Below are 12,084 nucleotides of genomic sequence, written 5' to 3'. Positions count from 1 at the left end.
ATGTCCGGGGTCTCTACACTCCGGGAGGTGGGATGTGGAGACCCTCTGGAAAATGTATGATGTCCGGGGGTCTCTGCGCTCCGGCAGGTGGGACGTGGAGACCCTCTGGAACATGTATGATGTCCGGGGGTCTCTGCGCTCCGGCAGGTGGGACGCGGTGATCCTCTGGAACATGTATGATGTCCGGGGGTCTCTGCGCTCCGGCAGGTGGGATGCGGAGATCCTCTGGAACATGTATGATGTTTGGGGTCTCTGCACTCCGGCAAGTGGGATGCGGAGATCCTCTGGAACATGTATGATGTTTGGGGTCTCTGCACTCCGGTAGGTGGGATATGGACACCCTCTGGAACATGTATGATGTTTGGGGTCTCTGCACTCCGGCAGGTGGAATGTGGAGACCCTCTGGAACATGTATGATGTTTGATGTCTCTGCACTCCGGTAGGTGGGACGCGGAGACCCTCTTGAACATGTATGATGTTTGGGGGTCTCTACACTCTGGTAGGTGGGACGTGGAGATCCTCTAGAACATTTGGGATGTGAGGGTCTCTGCACTCCGGCAGGTGGGACGCGGAGACCCTCTGGAAAATGTACGATGTTTGGGGTCTCTGCACTCCTGCAGGTGGGATGCGGAGACCCTCTGGAACATGTGGGATGACCGGGGTCTCTACACTCCGGGAGGTGGGATGCGGAGACCCTCTGGAAAATGTACGATGTTTGGGGTCTCTGCACTCCTGCAGGTGGGATGCGGAGACCCTCTGGAACATGTGGGATGACCGGGGTCTCTACACTCCGGGAGGTGGGATGCGGAGACCCTCTGGAAAATGTATGATGTCCGGGGGTCTCTGCACTCCGGCAGGTGGGATATGGACACCCTCTGGAACATGTATGATGTCCGGGGTTTCTGTACTCTGGCAGGTGGGACGCGGTGATCCTCTGGAACATGTATGATGTCCGGGGGTCTCTGTGCTCCGGTAGGTGGGATGCGGAGACCCTCTGGAACATGTATGATGTCCGGGGTCTCTACACTCCGGGAGGTGGGATGTGGAGACCCTCTGGAAAATGTATGATGTCCGGGGGTCTCTGCGCTCCGGCAGGTGGGACGTGGAGACCCTCTGGAACATGTATGATGTCCGGGGGTCTCTGCGCTCCGGCAGGTGGGACGCGGTGATCCTCTGGAACATGTATGATGTCCGGGGGTCTCTGCGCTCCGGCAGGTGGGATGCGGAGATCCTCTGGAACATGTATGATGTTTGGGGTCTCTGCACTCCGGCAAGTGGGATGCGGAGATCCTCTGGAACATGTATGATGTTTGGGGTCTCTGCACTCCGGTAGGTGGGATATGGACACCCTCTGGAACATGTATGATGTTTGGGGTCTCTGCACTCCGGTAGGTGGGATATGGACACCCTCTGGAACATGTATGATGTTTGGGGTCTCTGCACTCCGGCAGGTGGGATGCGGAGATCCTCTGGAACATGTATGATGTCCGGGGGTCTCTGCACTCCGGCAGGTGGGATGCGGAGATCCTCTGGAACATGTATGATGTTTGGGGTCTCTGCACTCCGGTAGGTGGGATATGGACACCCTCTGGAACATGTATGATGTTTGGGGTCTCTGCACTCCGGTAGGTGGGATATGGACACCCTCTGGAACATGTATGATGTTTGGGGTCTCTGCACTCCGGCAGGTGGGATGCGGAGATCCTCTGGAACATGTATGATGTCCGGGGGTCTCTGCACTCCGGCAGGTGGGATGCGGAGATCCTCTGGAACATGTGCTGAGGATGAGCACCGCGCATAATAATGTCGCCATGCGGAGACCTGACAACATCTGCTGCACATCAACTCGCTCAGCGTCCTAAAGAGGCACAGCAACGTATCACAGCCGCTCCTGCCGCCTATCTGCACACTATGCATCATGATGTCTCTTCTTAAAGGGATACTCTGACCCCATTCCCTCCCCATTAGGAGGTGAGTGGACGGTAGCGCTTCGCAGCCTCCTGCACCCCCCATTCTGCAGCAGGTATCAGCAGACGTAATGTCACCGACCCCAGGTCACCCAATGCAGCAGTGAGCAGAGGACGCCCCAGAATACAGCCTGAGGGACTCAGGGGGCAGAAACGTTCACAGGAAGCCCTCTCTGCTGTACAGTAGACTGCTGCTCCATGCTGCACAGACATTTCTAGACTGACCCTCAGGCTAGGGAGAACCTATCACTGATCTCACAATTACCTCTGAAGGTGAGGGTGTATGTCAGCCTGTATGTATGCTGTACATTAGACTGCCTCTCCATAATGCACTGGCTTTCATTGTATGCTTTACAATAGACTACATCTCCATGGTGCACAGACTTGTATTATTTGCTGTACAGAATGCCGGCTCTCCATGACACAAAGACTTTCCTTATATTCCGTATATACACTACAGTTCAAACGTTTGGGGTCCCCCGGACAATTTTGTCTTTTCCATGATAAATCCTCCTTGTATTTATCAGATGAGCTGTATAATGAATAGAGAATCTCGTGCAGACAGTGACGAGGTCAGAAATAAGGATTGTTACATGGAATAATAATTTCCTCTTCACACTTGGCTTTCGGCACAGATCGCTCCTCTGCAGCAATTCCAGTTTGCAGACCTCTGGCATTCTAGCTGGTAATTTGCGGAGGTATCTGGAGATATTTTGGCCCCCCCCCCACACACACAAGCTGGATTGGTTGATGGGCACTTTTTGGTACCATACGGTCAAGCTGCTCCCACAACAGCTCTATAGGGTTGAGGTCTGGTGACTGGGTTCCTCCATTACAGGTAGATACCGGCTGCCGGCTTCTTCCCTAAATAGTTCATGCATAATTTGGAGGTGGCTTTGGGTCATTGTTCTGTTGTAGGATGAAATTGGCTCCAATCAACCGCTGTCCACAGGGTATGGCATGGCGTTGTAATATGGAGGGATAGCCTTCCTTATTCACAATCCCTTTTACCTTGTACAAATCTCCCACTTTACCAGCACAAAGCAACCCCAGACCATCACATTACCTCCACCATGCTTGACAGGTGGCGTCAGGCAGTCTTCCAGCATCTTTTCAGTAGTTCTGCGTCTCACAAACGTTCTTCTGTGTGATCCAAACACCTCACACTTTGATTCGTCGGTCCATAACACTTTTTTCCAATCTTCCTCTGTCCAATGTCTGTTCTTTTGCCCATATTAATCTTTTCCTTTTATTAGCCAGTCTCAGATATGGCTTTTTCTTTGCCCCTCTGCCCTGAAGGCCGGTATCCTGGAGTCGCCCCTTCCCTGTAGACGGTGACACTGGTGTTTTGCGGGTCCTATGTAATGAAGCTGCCAGTTGAGGACCTGTGCGGCGCGGATTTCTCACACTAGAGACTGTACTGTGCTTGTCTTGTTGCTCAGTTGTGCAGCGCGGCCTCCACTTCTCTCTACTCTGCTTACAGCCTGTTTGTGCTCTCCTCTGAAGGGAGTAGTACACACCGTGGTAGGAAATCTTCAGTTTCTTGGCAATTTCTCTCCTGGACTTACTTTAATTTCTAAGAACAAGAATAGACTGTCGAGTTTCACAGGAAAGTTCTCTTTTTCTGGCCATTTTGAGAGTTTAATGGAAACAACAAATGTAATGCTCCAGATTCTCAACTAGCTCAAAGGAAGGTCAGTTTTATAGCTTCTCTAATCAGCAAAACTGTTTTCAGCTGTGCTAACATACTTGCCCAAGGGTTTTCAAGGGATTTCTAAACATCCATTAGCCTTCTAACACAGTTACCAAACACAATGTACCATTAGACACTGGAGTGGTGGTTGTTGGAAATGGGCCTCTATATACCTATGTAGATATTGCATTAAAAACCAGACGTTTGCAGCAGAATAGTCATTTACCACATTAACAATGTATAGAGGGGATTTGTGTGTAATTTAATGTTAGCTTCATTGAAAATAAATGTGCTTTTCTTTCAAAAATAAGGAAATATCGAAGTGACCCTAAACTAGACCTGGGCAAGGGGCGGCCCGCGGGCCACATCCGGCCCGCCTACTCTCTGTGACCGGCCCACCCGTCTTCAGCCGGTGCAGTGGAGCCGGGCTGCAGAGTGCCGGGCAGGGAGAGATCCTGCAGCTCCGCACAGTCAGTGTAGGCAGCGGAACGCAGGAATCTCTCCTCTGTTCCCTGCCGGCACTTTCTCTGTGATACACGCGCGCGCTCTGACATTGTCAGTACTGCGCGGCGTGTGTCATTTCAAAAGTTCCTGCCAGGCAGCGTAAGAAGCGGCACAGCCGGGGCCTTCATGGAGAGAAGCAGCGGCGGGGACCCCTCGGAGAAGAGCATCGGCGCAGCCAGGGCCTGTACAAGAGAAGGAGCAGCTCAGTGGGGGCCCGTACGGAGGTGTCTGAGGACGGGGACAATAACAAGGGAGAGGTAAGTAGTGACTAATAACCTGAGGAGGGGACAATGGGGGACTGGTGACTAATACTGGGGTGTAGTGGTGTAGTTTTACAGGTGTAGTATATGGTCCAATAGAATATATCAGCTCACCGTGTAAGGCTCAGTCCTGGTTCCGTCTTGGAGCACGGACAGGCACTGCCACAGCCCAGTAAATCATGAAAGAAGAAAGGATGTCCAGCTCTTCAGGCAAGGAAAACCGAGATCTTTATTTCATTATGCAGACACAACGAATGGCATGACCAGCACTACGCGTTTCAGGTGAAAACACTCACCTCTTCTTTCATGTAGTATATGGTGTTGTGTATATAGTGGTGTAGTACATGGGGTGTAGTGATGTAGTATATAGTGGTGTAGTACATGGGGTGTACTGATGTAGCTTTATTACAGGTGTAGTATATAGTGGTGTAGTATATGGGGGTGTTGTATATAGTGGTGTAGTAAATGAGGGTGTTGTGATGTAGTATATTATGGGTGTAGTATATGGGGGTGTAGTGATGTAGTATATTACAGGTGTAGTTTATGGGGGTGTAGTGATGTAGTATATTACAGGTGTAGTATATAGGAGTGTATTGATGTAGTATATTACAGGTGTAGTATATAGGTTGTAGTGATGTAGTATATTACAGGTGTAGTATATGGGGGTGTAGTGATGTAGTATATTACAGGTGTAGTATATGGGGGTGTAGTGATGTAGTATATTACAGGTGTAGTATATGGGGGTGTAGTGATGTAGTATATTACAGGTGTAGTTTATGGGGGTGTAGTGATGTAGTATATTACAGGTGTAGTATATGGGGGTGTAGTGATGTAGTATATTACAGGTGTAGTATATAGGGCTGTAGTGATGTAGTATATTACAGGTGTAGTATATGGGGGAGTAGTGATGTATATTACAGGTGTAGTTTATGGGGTGTAGTGATGTAGTATATTACAGGTGTAGTATATAGGAGTGTATTGATGTAGTATATTACAGGTGTAGTATATGGGTTGTAGTGATGTAGTATATTACAGGTGTAGTATATAGGGCTGTAGTGATGTAGTATATTACAGGTGTAGTATATGGGGGAGTAGTGATGTATATTACAGGTGTAGTTTATGGGGTGTAGTGATGTAGTATATTACAGGTGTAGTATATAGGAGTGTATTGATGTAGTATATTACAGGTGTAGTATATGGGGGTGTAGTGATGTAGTATATTACAGGTGTAGTATATAGTGGTGTAGTGATGTAGTATATTACAGGTGAATGAATGAAAGAAAGAAGGAAGGAAGGAGAGAAAGAAAGAGAGAAAGAAAGAAGGAGAGAATGAAAGAAAGAAGGAAGGAAGGAGAGAAAGAAAGAAAGAAGGAAGGAAGGAGAGAAAGAAAGAAAGAAGGAAGGAAGGAGAGAAAGAAAGAAAGAAGGAGAAAAAGAAAGAAAGAAGCAGAGAGAGAAAGAAAGAAAGAAAGAAGGGGAGAAAGAAAGAAAGAAAGGAGAGAAAGCAAGCTGCAGAACGTCCTTCTCCAGTGACTCCAGTTGGGCACATTGTGGGAATGTTGTGGTCCCCGCTCATCGCCCGGGATCAGAGGCGCAGGATATAGACTGTATCTGTCACTGCCGACGATAAGAAATTGCTCCATCCCACAGATAGGCTGCGCTTTCTCATTTCCCATAGATTGTGTCCGCGCCGGCATCTGACGCGGTGATGATGGATTTCGGCCTCTTGTTCTTTTCCTCTGTTTACAGTAAGATGATGCGGGTGATAAATATAAATTCAGACGCTTCCTACACAGATTGTATAGAGGATACAACACAACATATGGCCTGAGGATACAGCGTAACATATGGCTTGAAGATACAACACAACATATGGCCTGAAGATACAACACAACATATGGCTTGAAGATGCAACACAACATATGGCCTGAGGATACAGCGTAACATATGGCCTGAGGATACAGCCTAACATATGGCCTGAGGATACAGCCTAACATATGGCCTGAGGATACAGCATAAAATATGGCCTGAGGATACAGCGTAACATATGGCCTGAGGATACAGCCTAACATATGGCCTGAGGATACAGCCTAACATATGGCCTGAGGATACAGCATAAAATATGGCCTGAGGATACAGCATAAAATATGGCCTGAGGATACAGCCTAACATATGGCCTGAGGATACAGCCTAACATATGGCCTGAGGATACAGCATAAAATATGGCCTGAGGATACAGCGTAACATATGGCCTGAGGATACAGCCTAACATATGGCCTGAGGATACAACACAACATATGGCCTGAGGATACAGCATAAAATATGGCCTGAGGATACAGTGTAACATATGGCCTGAGGATACAACACAACATATGGCCTGAGGATACAGCATAAAATATGGCCTGAGGATACAGCATAAAATATGGCCTGAGGATACAGCCTAACATATGGCCTGAGGATACAGCCTAACATATGGCCTGAGGATACAGCATAAAATATGGCCTGAGGATACAGCGTAACATATGGCCTGAGGATACAGCCTAACATATGGCCTGAGGATACAACACAACATATGGCCTGAGGATACAGCATAAAATATGGCCTGAGGATACAGTGTAACATATGGCCTGAGGATACAACACAACATATGGCCTGAGGATACAGCATAAAATATGGCCTGAGGATACAGCATAAAATATGGCCTGAGGATACAGCCTAACATATGGCCTGAGGATACAGCCTAACATATGGCCTGAGGATACAGCATAAAATATGGCCTGAGGATACAGCCTAAAATATGGCCTGAGGATACAGCCTAACATATGGCCTGAGGATACAGCCTAACATATGGCCTGAGGATACAGCCTAACATATGGCCTGAGGATACAGCCTAACATATGGCCTGAGGATACAGCCTAACATATGGCCTGAGGATACAGCATAAAATATGGCCTGAGGATACAGCATAAAATATGGCCTGAGGATACAGCCTAACATATGGCCTGAGGATACAACACAACATATGGCCTGAGGATACAACACAACATATGGCCTGAGGATACAGCGTAACCTACAGTTAGGTCCAGAAATATTTGGACAGTGACACAAGTTTTGTTATTTTAGCTGTTTACAAAAACATGTTCAGAAATACAGTTATTTATATAATATGGGCTGAAAGTGCACACTCCCAGCTGCAATATGAGAGTTTTCACATCCAAATCGGAGAAAGGGTTTAGGAATCATAGCTCTGTAATGCATAGCCTCCTCTTTTTCAAGGGACCAAAAGTAATTGGACAAGGGACTCTAAGGGCTGCAATTAACTCTGAAGGCATCTCCCTCGTTAACCTGTAATCAATGAAGTAGTTAAAAGGTCTGGGGTTGATTACAGGTGTGTGGTTTTGCATTTGGAAGCTGTTGCTGTGACCAGACAACATGCGGTCTAAGGAACTCTCAATTGAGGTGAAGCAGAACATCCTGAGGCTGAAAAAAAAGAAAAAATCCATCACAGAGATAGCAGACATGCTCGGAGTAGCAAAATCAACAGTCGGGTACATTCTGAGAAAAAAGGAATTGACTGGTGAGCTTGGGAACTCAAAAAGGCCTGGGCGTCCACGGATGACAACAGTGGTGGATGATCGCCGCATACTTTCTTTGGTGAAGAAGAACCCGTTCACAACATCAACTGAAGTCCAGAACACTCTCAGTGAAGTAGGTGTATCTGTCTCTAAGTCAACAGTAAAGAGAAGACTCCATGAAAGTAAATACAAAGGGTTCACATCTAGATGCAAACCATTCATCAATTCCAAAAATAGACAGGCCAGAGTTACATTTGCTGAAAAACACCTCATGAAGCCAGCTCAGTTCTGGAAAAGTATTCTATGGACAGATGAGACCAAGATCAACCTGTACCAGAATGATGGGAAGAAAAAAGTGTGGAGAAGAAAGGGAACGGCACATGATCCAAGGCACACCACATCCTCTGTAAAACATGGTGGAGGCAACGTGATGGCATGGGCATGCATGGCTTTCAATGGCACTGGGTCACTTGTGTTTATTGATGACATAACAGCAGACAAGAGTAGCCGGATGAATTCTGAAGTGTACCGGGATATACTTTCAGCCCAGATTCAGCCAAATGCCGCAAAGTTGATCGGACGGCGCTTCATAGTACAGATGGACAATGACCCCAAGCATACAGCCAAAGCTACCCAGGAGTTCATGAGTGCAAAAAAGTGGAACATTCTGCAATGGCCAAGTCAATCACCAGATCTTAACCCAATTGAGCATGCATTTCACTTGCTCAAATCCAGACGTAAGACGGAAAGACCCACAAACAAGCAAGACCTGAAGGCTGCGGCTGTAAAGGCCTGGCAAAGCATTAAGAAGGAGGAAACCCAGCGTTTGGTGATGTCCATGGGTTCCAGACTTAAGGCAGTGATTGCCTCCAAAGGATTCGCAACAAAATATTGAAAATAAAAATATTTTGTTTGGGTTTGGTTTATTTGTCCAATTACTTTTGACCTCCTAAAATGTGGAGTGTTTGTAAAGAAATGTGACAATTCCTACAATTTCTATCAGATATTTTTGTTCAAACCTTCAAATTAAACGTTACAATCTGCACTTGAATTCTGTTGTAGAGGTTTCATTTCAAATCCAATGTGGTGGCATGCAGAGCCCAACTCGCCAAAATCGTGTCACTGTCCAAAGATTTCTGGACCTAACTGTATGGCCTGAGGATACAACACAACATATGGCCTGAGGATACAACACAACATATGGCCTGAGGATACAGCGTAACATATGGCCTGAGGATACAGCGTATGATATGGCCTGAGGATGCAGTGTATCATATGGCCTGAGGATGCAGTGTAACATATGGCCTGAGGATGCAGTGTATCATATGGCCTGAGGATACAGCGTAACATATGGCCTGAGGATACAACACAACATATGGCCTGAGGATACAGCGTAACATATGGCCTGAGGATGCAGTGTAACATATGGCCTTCGGATACAGTGTAACATATGGCCTGAGGATACAGCGTAACATATGGCCTGAGGATACAACACAACATATGGCCTGAGGATACAACACAACATATGGCCTGAGGATACAACACAACATATGGCCTGAGGATACAGCGTAACATATGGCCTGAGGATGCAGTGTATCATATGGCCTGAGGATGCAGTGTATCATATGGCCTAAGGGTACGATGAAACATATAGACTGAAGATACAGAAAGTCACATGGCCTGAGGATACAGCTTAAGGCCCTTTTCACACGTCAGTGATTCTGGTACGTTTTTGCTTTTTTTTCTACGTACCAGAATCACTGACATACGCAGACCCATTCTAATCAATGGGTCTGCTCACACATCAGTGATTTTTCACTGAACGTGTCTCCGTGCAGCGTGCACCCTTGGCCGTGATTCTGCACGGAGACATGTCAGTTTTTGTCTGGCATCACTGATGACCCACGGACCACACTATGGTGTGATCCGTGTGTGATCAGTGAAACACGTACAAGAAAATCACGGACATATTAAATATTAAATATTTTCAACTTACCTTGCTTGCGATTCGTTCTGCAGCCTCTGCTCTCGGCAGCTCCTGCCCGGCTCATGAATATTCATGAAAGCAGGAACTGCCGACCTGGAAGTAGGTGCTGAGAGCGGTGGGCGGACGCTGGAGAGCCGAGGATATCAGCACCATGGACAGCAGCAGCGAAGGCAGGTGAGTAATGTCCATATGCAATCACGGATCACAGAGGGACATGTGCGTGTTTTACACGTCAGTGAAGAATGTCAGTGTTTTTCACTGACATGTGAAACGGGCCCAACATATGGCTTGAGTAGATAGTGTAACATATGGCCTGAAGATACAGCAAAACATATGTCCTGTGGATACAGTGTAACATGCGGCTTTAGAATACAGTGTAACATATGGTCTGAGGATACAGTGTAACATATGGCCTGAGGATACAGTGTAACATATGGCCTGAGGATACAGTGTAACATACGGCCTGAGGATACAGTGTAACATATGGCCTGAGGATACAGTGTAACATACGGCCTGAGGATACAGTGTAACATATGGCCTGAGGATACAGTGTAACATATGGCCTGAGGATACAGTGTAACATATGGCCTGAGGATACAGTGTAACATATGGCCTGAGGATACAGTGTAACATATGGCCTGAGGATACAGTGTAACATATGGCCTGAGGATACAGTGTAACATACGGCCTGAGGATACAGTGTAACATATGGCCTGAGGATACAGTGTAACATATGGCCTGAGGATACAGTGTAACATATGGCCTGAGGATACAGTGTAACATATGGCCTGAGGATACAGTGTAACATATGGCCTGAGGATACAGTGTAACATATGGCCTGAGGATACAGTGTAACATATGGCCTGAGGATACAGTGTAACATACGGCCTGAGGATACAGTATAACATACGGCCTGAGGATACAGTGTAACATATGGCCTGAGGATACAGTGTAACATATGGCCTGAGGATACAGTGTAACATATGGCCTGAGGATACAGTGTAACATACGGCCTGAGGATACAGTATAACATATGGCCTGAGGATACAGTGTAACATATGGCCTGAGTATACAGTGTAACATATGGCCTGAGGATACAGTGTAACATACGGCCTGAGGATACAGTGTAACATATGGCCTGAGGATACAGTGTAACATGCGGCTTTAGAATACAGTGTAACATATGGTCTGAGGATACAGTGTAACATATGGCCTGAGGATACAGTGTAACATATGGCCTGAGGATACAGTGTAACATATGGCCTGAGGATACAGTGTAACATACGGCCTGAGGATACAGTGTAACATATGGCCTGAGGATACAGTGTAACATATGGCCTGAGGATACAGTGTAACATATGGCCTGAGGATACAGTGTAACATATGGCCTGAGGATACAGTGTAACATATGGCCTGAGGATACAGTGTAACATATGGCCTGAGGATACAGTGTAACATACGGCCTGAGGATACAGTGTAACATATGGCCTGAGTATACAGTGTAACATATGGCCTGAGGATACAGTGTAACATACGGCCTGAGGATACAGTGTAACATACGGCCTGAGGATACAGTGTAACATATGGCCTGAGTATACAGTGTAACATATGGCCTGAGTATACAGTGTAACATATGGCCTGAGGATACAGTGTAACATATGGCCTGAGTATACAGTGTAACATATGGCCTGAGGATACAGTGTAACATACGGCCTGAGGATACAGTGTAACATATGGCCTGAGGATACAGTGTAACATGCGGCTTTAGAATACAGTGTAACATATGGTCTGAGGATACAGTGTAACATATGGCCTGAGGATACAGTGTAACATATGGCCTGAGGATACAGTGTAACATATGGCCTGAGGATACAGTGTAACATACGGCCTGAGGATACAGTGTAACATATGGCCTGAGGATACAGTATAACATATGGCCTGAGGATACAGTGTAACATATGGCCTGAGGATACAGTGTAACATATGGCCTGAGGATACAGTGTAACATATGGCCTGAGGATACAGTGTAACATATGGCCTGAGGATACAGTGTAACATACGGCCTGAGGATACAGTGTAACATATGGCCTGAGTATAC

The 12,084-nt window shown here is 46.6% G+C and overlaps 1 protein-coding gene across 1 annotated transcript in view; it reads right to left on the bottom strand.

Moving 5' to 3' along the window:
• Positions 1–12,084, bottom strand: part of PTH1R (parathyroid hormone 1 receptor) — a 341,607-nt gene that overhangs the window by 137,734 nt on the left and 191,789 nt on the right. The gene's annotated exons all lie outside the window — the stretch shown is intronic.

The sequence above is a fragment of the Anomaloglossus baeobatrachus genome, chromosome 6 (genome assembly GCF_048569485.1).
Source record: "Anomaloglossus baeobatrachus isolate aAnoBae1 chromosome 6, aAnoBae1.hap1, whole genome shotgun sequence".
NCBI classification, from domain to species: Eukaryota; Metazoa; Chordata; class Amphibia; order Anura; family Aromobatidae; genus Anomaloglossus; species Anomaloglossus baeobatrachus.
Note: the sequence above shows the minus strand (reverse complement) of the source record. Positions and strands in the feature narration are given on the sequence as shown.